Below are 17,647 nucleotides of genomic sequence, written 5' to 3'. Positions count from 1 at the left end.
TCTGATGCATCTGTTTCTACAATTAGTTTAGCCGAGGGGTTTAGTATACTTATGCAAGGTATTTCTTTTACTGCATTTTTTATTTTTATTATTATAGAAGTCATTTCTTTTGTCCATGGAGGTGGATTTTTTCTTAATCTCTTATAAAGAGGTTCGCAAGTAACTCTTATACCAGGTAAGAATTCTGCTACATAATTTAAACATCCCAAAAATCTTTGTAATTGTTTTTTGTCAGTTATTTCATTTGGAAATTTATCTGCAAATTCAATAGCTCTTTTAATAGGTACTATGGTTCCTTGATAAATTTCATATCCTAAGAACCTTACTTTAGTTGTAAAAATTTTCATTTTCTTTTCTAATAAAACTAATCCCTGCTCTTTTATAATATCCATAAATTTTTCTAGATGATATATGTGTTGTTTTATTCCTTTTGAGTATACTAATACGTCATCAAGATATACTATAGTAAATTCTATATGCGGGTAAAATATATTATTCATTATTTCTTGAAATTCGCTTAGAGCATTTTTTAATCCTTGAGGCATTACATTCCATTCATAATGTCCAAAAGGTACTATAAAAGCTGTTTTATATCTATCTTCCTCTTTTACTGCAATTTGATAATATCCTGATTTTAAATCAAATTTTGAAAAGATATTTGCTTTATTTAATCTTTTAATTAAATCACTTTTATTTGGTAAAGGATATCTAATCCATTTTAATACCTTGTTTAGAGGTTTATAATTGATAACTAATCTTAGAGCACCTCTTTCTATTTCAGATGCTTTCATCACATAGAAGCCTGTACAACTCCAGGGTGATTTTGAAGGCCTTATTAGTCCCTTATCTAGATATTCTTGTATTTCTTTTTTACAGTATTCTAGATACTCTTTGTTCATATGTATCGGTTTTGCTTTTGTTGGTATATCTTTTTCATTAAACCCATCTTCATATGGTAAAGCTATTTCATGTAATTTTCTATGTTGAAAAGCTGTGGGATTTAAACTACATAATTCTTTTTTAATTTTTTCTTCAATTGCTTTTATTTTATCTTGTATTTCTGGAGTTTGTAATTGTTCTTCTATTCTTTTATGTGTAACTTCTTGGTTTAAGTAGTTAATTTGTCTTGTCTTCCTTTCTATAATATTAACTTGACGCGGTAAGTGTTGTAAAATTTTCTCTAGGCTCAAACAATTAATTTGTCTTGCTTCTGTTTCCGTTACACTAACCTGTGTAGATAGGTGTTGTAACATATTAAGTTCATGTTGTTTTGGTCTTGTGAGAAATTCAAAATGGACAGGATGATTGGAGATTCTTGTACAAGTTATCCCGTCGATGTCGACATTAAAGGGATATAATAATAAAGTAAAAGGATTTCCTAATATAACTTGATGAGATATATTTCTTGCTAAAAAGAATGTAGTGGCAAAGCATACCCTATTTTTACAAATTTTTGCTTTAGATAACTTATAGTCTATAGTCATTTTGTCATTTTCTGCCATTAAGACTCTTTCTGTAGTTTTCTCATAATATTTTGTGGGTATTAATCCTTCTTGTATACAATTAACATCAGCTCCTGAATCTACCATAGCTATTAAATCAAATTTTTCTTCTCCTACTATTAAAGTTATCGTAGTGAACCATTTTTGACTTACTAATAATGTTAAAATATTTATATAATTTTCTGTACCTAGGTTAATATAATTCTCGGGAATTGTTATATTACTAGTCCCTTCATTATTTTGCAAAGATTGTTCTTGGATTTTTATTATGTTTTCCCCTTCTATTTTTAATAATCTGTAGTCCATATTAATGTTTTGTTGTTTTAATTCTGAAACTTCTCTTTTTAACTTTTTTATCTCTTCTTTGAGAGAATTAAGGGAAACTTCTTCTTGTGGGTTTTTAAAAACGATTATAAATTTCTTTTATTTCTATTGGTCTTATTTCTTACTTACTTTCTTCTTCTTTCTTAACTAATTCAGCTAACTGTCTTATGAACTCATCTCTTAAGGGAGTATCTTCTAACTTGTCTATTATTTTGACCAGGGTAGAGGTTTGTTCTCTAGTTAAAACATTTACAGTTTTTTCACAGTTTCTACAGTTACATAATCCCATTCCTAAACAATTATTATTATCCTGTTCCTCCTTTCCACTATTTCCTCCTGAGCTCTCTTCTTCTGACATAAAGTCTAACTGTTGTATAAAATAGTCTTCAGTTTCAGAAGAACCCTCATAACTTGATTCTTCTTCTGACTCTGAATTGATTAGTATAGCTGTCAAAGCATGCTTAATTTCTTTATTTTCTATTTTATTTATTTTTTGTTCTGTCGTACACTTATTAGCATAATGTCCTTGTTTTTTACATTTCCAACATGTTACTTGTTTTTTCTTATTAGAAAATTTAGGTTTTCCTTTAGGGGTTTTATGAAATTTTTTATGATATTTATGTTCATAATAAAGGGGTTTGTCTATATTATATTTAGGTTTTTTATAAAAAATTTTCTTTTTACCTTTATGCTGCCCACTAGGTGCTTTTTCAGGAGTTATTCCATATTGATAGCAGAAAGTGCCAAGCTCTCTTTTTCCCGTGATACTTTCTTGTTTTATTTTCTGTTGTATCTTGGTATCTGTGCATACTTCTATACCTGTTTGTACTATTATATTATGCAATTGTCCAAAGGTTAATGAATTATAGGGAATCTGGGTCCCAAACTGTGTTTGTAGTTTTTGTAATACTTTTTCAGAGAATAATTTTGGTAAGGCTGCTACGAATCTTTCTTTCCAGAAAGGCGCATGTGCATCATCTCTTATCATAACTTTTGACATAAAAACATCTTTATACCATCTATAATCAGACATAGTTGGACATCTTAAATTCATTAATTGAGTATGTATCCTATCTTTAAAAATACTGGGATCTCCTACAAAATTTTTAATAATGGTATATATTAATGTGGATGTAGCGTCTGGTGACTGATCTTCTTGTTTAATACTATTAATAATTAATTTTTTTTCTTGGAGGCTGAGAAAATTATCCCACCAACCTTTTAATTGTCCTGTAAATCCTTGGGTTATCATAATTGCTGCTTCTTTATCAGAGGCTTTTCTCATCTTATAGGCAGTTGCAGCCATAGTCATATTACACATTTGATCTAAAATGGCTTGTTCACTTAATCCATCTATATTCCATTCTACTAAGTCTGATCGTGAAAAACTATTTTGTACTAATTGTGTTCGTTCTTCTAGGCCTACATCTACTGGTGATGGTCTAGGATAATAATTTCTGGTTTTAGGATAATCTCTTTTATAGGATATTTTATTTAGTTCTAATTCTTCTTCCTTTTGTAATGTATTAATTGTTAATTTTCATAGACTAATACTTCTAAGTTTTTCTTTTAGTTCTTCAACTTCTGTTTCTACTTTAGATTTTAAGCTAATATTATCTAAACTTTGTAATTTATATATAGGTTTTTCTATGGGTTTTTCTAACTTAATAACTTTTTCCATATTTTCCATTCTTCCTAACTGATTTTTCATTATATCTAACATGGTATTAGTAAAGTTTAATTGCTGATGTAATTTCTTAATATCTCTTTTTTCTATATTTCCATCTGCATTGCTATCTTTATAGGGTGTTGCTTCAACTTCTAAGTCTTTTTCAATTGGTATTTTAATAGTTTCTTTAGGAGGATATTCAGATTCTATTACTGATCCTGAACTTATTTTCCAAACAACAGTTGGTTTTGTTAGAGGACATAATTTTTTATCGGGTTTAGAGTGATAATTAACGTACCAATCAAAGAAGTATAAACTAATTCTATTTTCTTTCATAAAATCATAGAATAGTTCTCTTAGTCTAATAACTTCATTTGCTGAATGGTTGGTAAAATACCAATCTCTTAGTGATTTATTATAATTAGCATTAAAATCTTGTCTTATCCACTCTTTATCAATCTCAAATGGTTCTTACTTTATAATTACTAATAAAACTTGTGATTCTCTTGGATCAAATTCTGAAGGTGATTTATATACAGCAGTGGCTATATGTGGCCTTTTGTTGTCAATTCCTACAATATCATCAATATTTCCTATTGATGAGTTATCTATAGAATTTCTATGACTAATAGTTTCAACATTATCAGGAATTCTTAATGATTGGGATCTATTCATCCTAATTCTAATATCAGGTCCTTCTCTTATTATTTCCCTTATTCTAGTATTTTGTATTTGTGGTTCTTCAGTACCATCAGGTATTATCCATTCTTCAGGCATACGACTTTTTAATTCTTCATGTCTTAATCTTCTAGGTGTTTGTATATTAGATCTTTTTAGATTTGCATGCATGATTATCGTTTCTTCTTTTGAGGATTGTCTTAATGCTTTAAAGTCATAATTAACCTTAGTAATTTTATAATATATTCTATAGATTATTTCGAATGGATCATATTTCTCATTTATAATTGTCTCATCAGATCTTACTTGTAATTTTAATGCTTGCCATGTGTATTCATTTTTTAAATTCATAGCATAATTTGGGTAACAATTAAAGAAAACTGGTCCATCATGACAGTTACTTTCTAATATTCCTATTAATGAGTCACTAAAATTTTGGAATCTGGTATCTCTTAAAGTTAATAATATAGGCAGATTAATTCCTATTCTAAAATTAGGTTTTACTGCTACTTGTATTAATCCTATATGGATGAAGTTATATCCTTTACTACTATGTTCGTTCAATTTATCCTCTTCTAAGATGGTAATAATCTTATTATTACTTGTTCCTGGTTTACAATATTCTAACATGTGGATTTCATAATTTCTTCCTTCCCAGAAGTTTCTCTTTTTATATACTTTATCTTTATCTATTATAGGTATATTCCAATTATGAAAACTTTCTTCTAACTTAGCTATTTCTAATTCATTTTTAGTTCCAGAGGTGGAAGCTTCATCATTATCTGTTTTTATCACTAAAGAATTATTTTTTCCTAGATTTAAACTACTCATCGTTCTCAATAAACTAGCCATTTTATGGTTAGAACTTTGTGAGTTACGGGACCTCCCTCGTTAATCAACGGGTTCACTGCCTTACTAGGACTTACAACCGGGATTACAATCTGGGCTGACCAACGTATTAACAGTTCTCACTGCTACTTCAAAGTTGTAACTATAAAATTTTAACGTTTATCAAGAAGACTTGTTACAAAAATCCAGTTAAAAATAATTTCTTTATAAATGTATATATATATATATATATATATATATTGTTTAACACCACCAAATTTGCCTCCTATATTATCACTTTTAATTGTTGAATTACTTAATTAATTTCATGTAGTTATTAATATTCAGACATTAATATTGTTAAATATTGTACTAAATTGTTTGAAACTTGATTCATGTAATTGATATAATCATTGCGCACTATTGAATTTTAAATTGTTGTTCTCTTGCTAATTGTTTAATGACCTTGTGTTGTGTAAAGTAATAGTCAAATGCCAAGAAAATCTCAGTGCACTGTTAATACTGCAGCCGGACCTGCAGCTGCCCCTAATACTCAAACACACGCTACTCCGATAAGTGATTTACTGCATAACTTAGATCAAATATTCATTTGCCTTTTAGGATAGACTTTTATTCAATATAAGTTGTGGGTATACTGAAATAAATTGGTTGATGTATTAACTACTTTGTTTTTAGCACACGGATGGAACACATGATACGGGTGCAAATACTTCTTGTGTACAGCAACGTGCTAGAGCGCCTCCACCTCCGCATTTTGGCAACGGTGCTCGACAGTCCCGTGTAAAGGCTATACCGTTTAGACCACCGCGCAATGAAGCACGGCTGGCTCCGTCAAGTGACATTGGGGATGATCGAGCTCCTGCGACAAATAAAAACCAGCCTGATTTACATGAAGTTGTAGATGACCAATCAGAAGATGAAGACTATAACCCGGAGGCGGATGAGGTCGAGTCGTTCGATGACCATGTGGACGACTTATTTGCTCCACGTGAAGTTGAACGCCAAGGCCATGCCAACGGCAAAAAAAAGGACACCGATTATTGGGTTGTTGATGTCATAGGTATTATTTTGATGCTTGTCTCTTAGAAAGTGTAATTACTCTTCTCCGTGCATTCTAATTCGCTTACTAAACTAACATTTAAAGTTTGTTCCGTTTGTTAGAAAATGGTGTGACTTGTTGTATGGAGCTGACTGTTAAGGAGGCATTGGCACTTCCTCCTGGAAAGAAGATCGTGCTAAACCATAACAGAGAGTTGCAACAAGTTGGTCAGGCAGCGGGCCTATTGAGCGGGTTTTTGGGGATATTGGTGTCTGATTTTCAACAGTTGCCAATTGGTGAAAAAAGTTGGAAGACAATGAGCAAGGCTTCCAAGGAGCATGCCTTTGACCAGTTTAAGGTAATGTTTACTTTTTTTAATATAGTAAGGCGTTACCGATGCTTAGTTCACAAATGCTTTTTTTGGTATATCTTAAATTGCAGTCCATTATTAAATTACTTAAGCCACAATTAATCCGGTCCTTCGTGTATAGTAATGTAACTAATAGTTGTAGTAATAATAACAATAATAATGATAAAACTTAGAAACTTGAGGAGAATGTTAAAGCTGCTCCTATTGTAAAGAATTAGAGAGTGAGTATCTATAGGTTATGAGGAGAGGTTTATGAAAATGTAGAGGAAGATAAATATGGAACACATTCGCAAGCTGATTCTGTCACCTTCCTAACTTTGAAATTTTGGAATGTATTGTGGTTTTAATTATTTGTTGAGAGATTTATTTAATTATTTGCTACCTACGGGGTTGATGTTTTTATGTGCTGGAATTCTCCATTAGTAGGTGGATTTCTTTGATTTTCTAATTTTTTTGTTTTAGTCTGGTAAAGTAAAAAAGGATAGCGCATGTTGGATTTCCTTTTCTTCACTTATTTGAATTTTGTTGCTGAGAGTTGTTCATGTCTAATGTTGTATCTTTTGATAATATGCAAGTCTGTTTGAGGTGGTTAATTATTATAATTTTTCCTTGTCTTACTATATTAGTATGATCTTCCTCAACCCTCCTAACCAAAAAATACCTTCACATTTCAACTTTGATATTGATGTCCATGCCTGTAGAAAGCTATTGTAAAAGAGATTCAGCCTGATTCTTTTAATATCCTTTGAAAGGTTCCTTTGCCAAAAAGTTCTAACATATTGTATTAGTAACAACACTAATTAAATAATGAAGTGATATATATTTGATCACCACTAAGCTAGTCCATTAAGGGGGGTTCGGTTCATACTTCGAAGGTGATTATTCATGCTTATATTGGAGGTGATTCATGCTAATTATATGCTTATATTGGTTGTAAAACTTGCATTTTGAACTTGGCTTTTAGGATAAAGTTTTCATTCTCCAAATTTCTCAATCAAATTTGTTTGTGTGTTGAGTTGATGAATCATGTATATAGGTTCTTCTGTGATGTGGAATGGATTTTGAGTTAAAGTTAATAGTTAGAATGACGGTGTGAAAACACTGATGTCAATATAGTTATCATGTTTATTGTGTTATCTTATGATGTGAACTAATTGTAGCGAGTCTTCCACTATTAGGACGACGGAAGAGGGATCATAAAGCGGAAAATTGTACAATGGATAGGAAATTCCTGGAGGAACGCAAGAAATCATTTGTTCCATAAGGTTTATGACGAAGAACTGACTTTTGACTAAAACCTCAAGCATAAGCCAGCAGGAATAGATGCAAATAACTGGAAAAAGTTTCTTGAATATCGGTTGAACGAGGACACGAAGGTAACAAATGCTTATTCAATAAATTTCATTGTATTCGATTTTAAATCGTCATGAATTACTACTAAATGTGCTGAATTTATTGTGATAGTGGAAAAATTACTACCAAAAAGTTCATCACCTTATTCTTTTTTGTGTTTCCTGATATTGTACATGCCTGACTTATAAAACCATTAAAAGTATAGTAATTTATCCCGATAACATTTATGTTTGTCGTTTTGTGTGTAGGAGAAGTGTAAAAAAAATGCTGCTAATCGTTCAAAGCAGTTGTACACACATACCGGAGGTTCTAAAAAGATGGCAAGAAAGAGGCACGAAGAAGTAATTAATTTAAATTCGGTTCTAGAATGGTGACGTGTTTCTGGTAACATAGTGTTGTCTGATATATGATTGTGTTGATGATTGTTATAGGAGCTACGATAGGGAAGGCCTATTGGTAGAGGAGAGGGATGGACCATGAGTCATAAAAAAAAGAATGGTTCGTATATGAATGAAGATGCGCATCTGGTTGGGGTAAATCATGTTCTTTACTTTTTCATATTTCTATATTAAAGTAGTACCATTGAATTTAAATTATTGTAAATACGGATCTCACGTTTGCAGGAAGCAATTGAACACATTGAGAGCCAGGACCCCTCCAGCAAGGAATTTTCACATAATGATTCCCTTGTACAAGTACTTGGAAAGGAGCACCCAGGAAGAGTTCGTGGACTCGGTTTTGGTCCATGTCCCAGTCAGTGTTTTTGTAACATTCCACAGCAGTCTGACTATAGTGTACAAATAGAGGAGTATCAGATGGAGATTGAAAAACTTAAGGCAGAGGCAGCAGAACTTAAGGCGGAGTCAGTAGAACTCAAGGCAGCAGCAGCAGAGGAAAAGGCAAAGAGATAGAGAATGGAGGCAGAGGGGAAGGCAAAAATGCAGAGTATGGGAAATTTGTTAAGCTACATGATTCAGCAACAAGGAGGTAGCTTACCACCTGAAATAGCTGCAGATCTGGATTCTTTGAGAAGTGCACCAACCTCATCCCATGCAAGATGATGTACGGGCATCTAATAATTTGAATTATGAATGTTGGAATCTGGATACTCTTTTAATTTTTCAACCTCATAATGACTTTTGAGATATTTATTTTTAGTTTTTCATTTTGGTGACTTTATATGTAGTTTAGTCGCCGATGCACTGAATTCAAATAATTAATATAATGATTCACTTTTGCATATATTTTTGTTTTGTTTCGTGTGTTGTAGTTTGATTGAATGTTATTTATTTAATTAGGTAACACAATTGTGTGGAATAATGTATAAAGAATAAAAGAATTGGGATTTTTTTAGTGTAGCTTCGGGTTTTTATATAAAAAAAGTGTAATTCTACATTTGGCAGGGGTTTTAAATCCGCTGCTAGATCTTTACAGTATATTTCAACTTTTAGGATTTTGCAGCGGTTACCAACCGCTGCCATCCTCAAGCAATCATAATCTAACGATTTTGTAGCGGATATAACCGCTACAAAATTATACCGCTGCAAAATACCATTTAGCAGCGGTTGTTCCAACGGTTGCTATTAACCACTGCAAACGGTTTAGCCGCACGCTATCTTTCAGCGGGTATATCAACCCCGCTGCTATCCGTTTGGTAGCGGTTAAAAACCGCTACTACTCCTATGAATAATCGTTGCTATTTGCCTGATATGGTGTAGTTAGGGGTGGAAAAAGGCCAGGCGGCCTGCCAGGGGCCTGCAGCCTGGCCTGTGTTTGGTCTGGCCTGGCCTCGCCTGTTATAAAATAGGTACAGGCCCAGGCTCTTTTAAAAGCCTTAATACGTTAATAGACCAGGTCTAGGCTTACTAATTAGCCTTATAGGCCTGTCAGGCCTGTCTAGGCCTGTTAAAATATAATTAAATATATAAATAATTATTTATTATTAATAAAATTATGAGATATTTTAAATTTATTATATTTTATTATAAATATTTTTGTATATTTTAAATATGTTAAAAATTTAAATTTTTTTATAAATATTAAATATATGACATATTACATAATACTATTTTTATTAAAAAATAATTTTTTTAAATAATATTTTTATTTTTGTAAAAAAAAATTATCAGGCCTTTTAACAGGCTTCAGGCCAGGCCAGGTTGAATAACAGGCCAGGCCTAGTACTTTATAAAGAGCCTATAACAGGCTGTAGGCCAAGCTCAGGCCAATCAACTGTATGACAGGCCAGGCCTGTTAAGAGTAAAGTCTGGCCTGACCTGGCCTGTTTCCACCCCTAAGTGTAGTGTAAGAATAAATTTAAAATAAAAAATATCTAAACAACTAAACTTACTATAGGAGTAACATCAAATTCAGATTGAGCACTCTGTATTTTAGAGTTCTCCAGAGGCATGTTTTCCTACATGAAAAAAATAATTAGACATAATCATAAACAACTTAAAAGATAACAAAAGAAAATAAATTAAAAGCCATACATCATGAATCTTGTATTTAGATGCAAATAAAGTTATTAATTGTAAATCTTCACATAGCTTCAAAACCGTGATCTTGCATGGTTGAAAAGCATTAATGTCATCTAACTTTACATAAAATTTAAACAAAAATTTCTTCCCTTTAAATAAATTAATCTCATCTGGAATATCATCCTTAGAAGATCTCTAAAAGATATGAAAAAAGACAAAAAAAAATAATAAAATGAATTACATTGTGAAAAGAAATTGATAATCGACGCATAAAACATGAAAATGTAATTAATGAAACCTTAGACAGTTGAGAAGCACGAAGATCTGAACCAGAAGTGCCAAGATAGCGAGAAGCTTCTTTGTCATATATGACAAATGCTGCATTATCAGGTATCATCACATACCCTGACCTAGACACAAAATCTGGATGAAAAAGCTTAATCAATTAGCATGAATATATTCACTTAAATATGATAAATGATGTTTGATAATAATTGAATAATGCAATTTGTTAAGACCTAGGGACATGAATGTTTGGGAAGGAATCACAAAACATGCAGTAATAAGAACTCTCATCCTCTTTCAAAGCACGATAGCACAACTTGCAACTCTTATACCACCATCCATTCTTATTTTCAGCAGAAATAACCGTACCAATAATACAGTAAAATCCACTCTAAAAAAAATATAAATCCATCAATTAAAGTATCAATAATAAATTAATAAAAAAGCTATCTAAAAAATACATAATAACATACATCAGTTAATTCCTTAATCTCACAAATAGGCTTGTAAGGAGTTCTATTCAGCAAATCATCCTCGATAGAGTATGCAGTGTGAGAAGGAATCTGAGTTAATGCATTTCTGGGCTGATCATTGCACATAATAAAACTGAAAACAAATAAAAACTACATTTAAAATCACGAAAATAATAAGTAAAAAATAATAATATAATATAGCTGATACATGTTGAACAATAATAGATTACCTCTGCCGAAAATCATTTACTTCCTTAAAGTCAGGATTAAAGTACAATAAAGAATTATAATTGATGTTTGATACACCCATAGCACCTGATACGAATATAAAAAATTATAATATATACATATGGTGATAATGGTGATAATATCCATTAAAACATATCTAAACAATAACACCAAAATATTACGTACTCTTAAATAAATTAAACTTTGCAAACTGAATAATTAAAATGTATTCAGTAGTTGAATTATCCTGTATGTGCTGAACCAATTGAGTAGCAAACTCTTCCCAAAGAGTACATCTAATGGTCCCTTTTCCCCTGAAGATTAAAGACTCATAATTAAACTGAGTACAAAAATAAAATGATGGAATGCAACACTATTGAATAGGAGAAAATAAAAAATACTTACTGCATGTCATCAAGCTCTACAACAATATAGATTGACTTCTTGCCATTTTTAGAGAATTCAACTATGTCCCCTTTGGCAGTAATAAGACCCATAACATCTACATTTACAATTCAAACATAAAAGAAAATATAATCTACTAAAATATATAGTAAAATAAAAAATATTAAGAAAATTAATATTATAGGGAATGAGTTACCTATCAAGTGAGATTGTGGATTCTGTTGAGAGAGAATGAGTTCATTTGGCACAAAATGAAACATATTAGTAGGGAAATTAATATCCTCCACGTGGCGTAGCTGAGTCTCCCTCTTAAAATATATACGAAGAGAATGAGTAGTGGGTTTATATTTTTTATCATTAATAGCAAGGGAGAAGTTTGATATGGAGTAGAGTCTTCCCTAAATAATGTCGTTCTCAAAAAGCCTTTTATGGGGGTTCCTAATGGAGCACTTGATTCGATGACCCTGAAATATGTTGACTGAAAGCTTAGAGTGACTTGTTCTAAATGTTGTTAAAATTATTTTGCATAATTAAAAAATTTATAAAAACAATAATATCAATTACCAGTTGGTCCATAACAATTAACTCAAGCATTGGTTTCCTGTATTTGTCTTCAACAGCAGATAATGACCATATCTTAATCACTCTAACCTTGATTCGCCAATTCTGCTGGTCAGAGGACACATCAAGATCCTAAAGAATATGGATGGAAGTTGCCATAAGTGGTGAAATGACAAAAATTTATGAAAGAAAAATGATGTATAGAGTAAACAATGTTCAGAAAGTAAGAATAAGCTCTAAATCAGCTATGGACCAACTGGAGATGGAAATAAGATTATTTATAGATACAACTACTGCACTTAAATATCAATAAACCTTAAGATTTAAACAATATATTTAACACAGATACAAAGATAAAAAAATAAAAACAATGTGACACATCATATAAAGGTCACGTTAACAGTGAAAATCAGGGAATTAAACCTCTGAACACATGACCATTTATGACATAGTTGGTCACTATAGCAGAATGACATTACTTCTCTGATAGGAATAAGATATAAAGTAATCATAGCATGAAAAGAAAAAGGAAAAGAACTTAAATTGTTAAAGCTGATAAGGGTAAAAAAAAAGGCAACATCCAGGAGAAAAATTATAACCTGACCACATAGGTAATAACTAAATGTATCATTACAGAACAACAAAAGATATACTCTATCAAAGAAAATGAAGAAATACAACATTAGCAAACGTAAAAAAGCATGCAATTGAGTGTAGCCAATGAGAAAGATATATTCAACTTGTAAGAAAAAATAATGATAACTATGCATTATAAGGTGGAAACAAATCAAAATTTACTGAAAATGTAAACTTTCAAGAATAAATTCATTGGCTCCATAAAAAGAAATTACATTTAAGATATAACTTATGCATAAAGAAAATAGTAAAATTCGTTGCATATAATTTTTTAATAGAAAATTTGAATATTAAAATGGAAATGGAATTCAATTTTAATTAATTCATAATTAATTATGAATCACTTATAGAAAAACATTATGATATGATATGGAGCATACATATGCATGAAGAGGAATGGTAATTCACATTGTGATCATAATTTGAACTTCTAGACTATATAGAAAATTGGGTTCTCTAAACTATTTAACTAAAATTTACTATAATTAACTTGTTTATAGGATCATATGTAAGACAAAAAGCTTTAACAATTCCTATATAAATAGAGTTGGAACATGAGTGAGCTTTCTAAAGCTTTAACTTGTTATGAGGAGTGAGCTTTCTCAAGCTTTGTATAGTCACAAAAAAAATCAAGCTTTGTATAATTCACTGATACTTGGATTATATCATATTTAAAATAGTTGAGTAAATAACACTACAAATAAAATGTTATTATATCTATTTGATATCATGAACATGCATAATACTTAGACCTAAGATAAATACTTGATTATGAAAAACGTGAAATGTACTAATAAAAAAAAGGCAAAACTTCTTATCATTTATGGCACTCAATGTGAAACTATTGGTGAATTGTCTGTTATAGCAGATAAACATTATGTTAAGTTTAGAAATTGCTACTGGTCAGAATCCCAATTGGTTAGAAGTACATCAAAAAAGGTGATGATTAGCATAGAGCAGTGCAAAAATCAGTTGAATTTGAAAATGTTGGGAAGTTCAACAACAGAGCAAGGTAAGATTTATGAATAAATAAATGTCAAAAAAAGATAACATTAATAAATAAAAAAGGATTTAAAAACATTGACGCATAAATATAATGAACTCCAATATGTCATCTAAAAATGTTGTATTAAGATTTTACTCATGTAATAGTAATAGTTAGAGTTATTTGTGATGTGAAAAATATATCAACTATAATAACTGCTATCTAAAAATAAATACACTTTATTAAGAAAAGAAAAAATATAGAGTGAACTTATTAGAGTTCCAACTTGAATTTTATTAAGAAAAGAAAAAATATAGAGTGAACTTATTAGAGTTCCAACTTGAATCTGTAACCAAAATTATTTTATAAAAAAAATTATGTTTCGGATAAAATCAAGGTGAGTTTCTCATAATGAAAAACATAGGGAGCTCAGGAAAAAAACACATAGTTAAATCAAATTAATACAACTGCTGAATTAACATGAAACTGCATTACATGAATAGAAAGTTAAGAACATATTCAACTGGAGAAAAATCATTGGACATTGATAAGAAACAAAATAAACATCTCCAAATGGTTACAAAAAAAGATATATCAACTTCTAGTAAAAATCAAAGGCATATAATATTAATTGACATCGTAGTCTCATCAATGGATGAGACACTAAAACGCAAGACGCTGCCTTCCAGCAGCTTATGATTCCTGCAAAACTTGTGCCATCCTTTTGTGAGAAACACCTCGTTGGGCCTAATATCACGCCATCGAAGCTTCATCCTTATGGACGGACCAGTCAGTTGAATAACATTTACAAAATCTAATTTTCTAGGAAATGCTCTGACAGCAAACCTAGCAGGAAGAAGCTGGAAATATACGAATATGATTAAATCAAAATTTAGCAAAAAAAAATCAATATGCACTAATGATGAGAGTATATAAATGGATAAATGGATAGAAAACAATACCATTGCATAATGTTTAGATTGAAATGGAGATAGGACCTTAACTATTGAATACACAACTGGAGAAACAATCAAGGACGGATGGGGATGGGGATGGGGAGGGGGAGGGGAAGGAGGAGGAAATTCGTGGATTGGGGTTATGTGCAGGAACAAAATCATTGACTGAGTTCAAGATGTCATTGCCAATAGCGAAAGAATAATCATCATGAGAAAGGGGGTGCGTCCTCATAACAGAATGACATCTAGTCTTGTAAAGATCAAGAGAAAAATTAGACTGCTTCTAGTTATGAATAAAAGGAAAATGAAGAGGTTCTTGATGGAATTGTGTTGGGTTATTACTGTAGTTAGCTCTGTCAAAAAGGTTGTCATTGGCAAATGATGGAACATGAGTTGTGTTAAGAATTTGTGGTGTGCTTTAAAGTTGAAGACAAATGTCTAATGGGACTACACTATTATTATCAGATGGAAGGAGGTTTGTAGAGTTAACAGTATAAAATGATTCATTGATGGAATAAGGCTGAGGACTTTTATATGATAAATCTTTAACATGGACAAAGCTTAAGAGAGAAGATTCTTCAGATATATCAATGACACTATCAGACCCTACAATGGGTTTAATATCTAGTGAAACCTTGAAAGGAGGAGATGAAAATTCCTTAAGCTTCATGTTATGATCAATGACTTCATTAATTATGAAGTGGTTAGAACCTACATAAGAAACCTTAAGCCAACCACCAATTTTAAGGCCATAGAAGGATGAAAAATTCCGAAAACCATTAACAATAATGCCCGTCGGGGGCTTTCTCAATAAGAACTTGCAACTCATTGCCAGCACAATCAGTAAACATTAACAATGAAGCGAGCTCATCATGAAATCTCCTGTAAAAATTGCTTGAAAGCTCACCCATGTCCTGATAACAAACATTTGAAAATACAGTACAGGAAATAAGCATTTGATACAAAAAAATAAGGCTCATAATAAATCTTGTTTAATTTAATAAATTTAAATGTTTGAAATAATAAACGATAGCATGAACCAAAATTTATACCATCTCAGAAGAAACCTAAAGAAAAAATGAACGCTCTTGGGTTGTATCAGGAATAAGAGCCATTAGTTAATAGCAGCTAAAGGAAAGATATGTTAAAAGGAATGAAAGTGCTAGAATGAGTTTGAAATTAGAGTATGTGATCAATGTACCATATGTTGAAATATATAGAACACGGTTCAGGATAATTATGAGTGGTATAAACAAACAAAAAAATAATGTTTGATTAGAGGTATAAGGATATAAGGCTTTTAAGTTAAATTAGATGTATGGAAGAAGTAAAAATGACACTGAACAATTTAGTTAAACCAAGTGGATGGCTGAACATCTGAACAAAACAGACATAATGGTTGGCTAGAGGTGAATGAATCATTAGTATCCTGACTGGTGACAGAAAATGATGAGAGATGTGGCAGATGAATTTCGTGTATAATTGAAGATGATGATTTTTCTAAGGAAGCAATGTATAAAGAAAAGTAACACATCATGCATGACCCATCAGATGAGATTTGAAAGTTCAAACTAAATAGAATGTATTAATGCATGCATGATTTCACATAACATAAGAATGTTGTATACATTTAAATGTAATGAAGAATGGCATGTGGTATGAACCCCATAGGAAGGGTTTATGGATTTGCATGTCAACAACATAGGCACCCCATCTGAGAGCCTTGACAGGCTGAAATTCCACTAACTTGAAAGCCTGTATTAGAAGAATAATATTTGATTTACTATGGTTATTATTATTTTTGCTGTTATTATTATTATTTTCTAATATTATTAAAAATTTATTGATTGGGATCAACTAAATTATAATTGCCTTCATATTGCTTTTCGTTTTTACTATTATAACTTTTTCAATTGAAAATAAAACTCTTTAACGTTTCGAAAGAGAAACAACAAACATACATAAATTATTACTCATAAATATCACATTTTCAGATATTTCTAATAAAATTTAACCATTATAATAAATTTTAAAACTAATATTATTTTTCATTTCTTAGTTAAAAAAAATAAAACTTTCTTTCAATAAACCAAACAAATAAACTCACAAAAAAAAAAAAACAAAACAAGGAAATGAAAACACTTCGAAACGAGAGAGAAAAAAAACAAAAATAAATAAAAAGATGAAGAAAAAAAAGAAAAGATACTCTCAATGAATTACTCAAATTCTATATAGAAAAGAAATACACAAATCGTTACTAATGTTTCTAAATAAAAAATTAGAAATTATACAAAAAAGAAATTAGTAGTACTGATTTGTGTGTGTCAAATATTTCCACTACAAATTGAAAATACTGATTTTTTTTATGGACAAAATTTTGTTTGTTCTAAAATCGTTAGTTATGTTTTAGGCCATGTTTTTAATATATATTTGTCACTTTCTCAAATTGTTACTGACAATTTTATTTAGTAATTAACTTCCATATCAATGTATTATACTAAATTTACATAACGTGCTATTAAACAATTAACTTTACAATACTAAAAAAATTGAACCGTTGGCTTGCTAAGTATTTTTGTTTGTTTTTTATTTTGTATGCACCACTTTATTCAATTAAACTCTTTTTTTTTTTTTTAAATTCAGAGTTTAACCATATTATGTTATGACTAATGAAAAAACTTTATATTTAATGAGAAGGTAAGCTAAGGCTTTGTTTGGGTATAGAAAAGAAAATGAGAGGAAAGAAAATGAGTGGAAAGAAAATAGAAGAAAAAGTAGAGTTATTTGTATGTTGTTTTGATTAAAAGAAAATAAATAGAAAGAAAATAGAGAAAAAATTTTCTTTTATTTGGAT

This window comes from Arachis stenosperma, chromosome 9 (genome assembly GCF_014773155.1).
Source record: "Arachis stenosperma cultivar V10309 chromosome 9, arast.V10309.gnm1.PFL2, whole genome shotgun sequence".
Taxonomy (NCBI): Eukaryota; Viridiplantae; Streptophyta; class Magnoliopsida; order Fabales; family Fabaceae; genus Arachis; species Arachis stenosperma.
Note: the sequence above shows the minus strand (reverse complement) of the source record.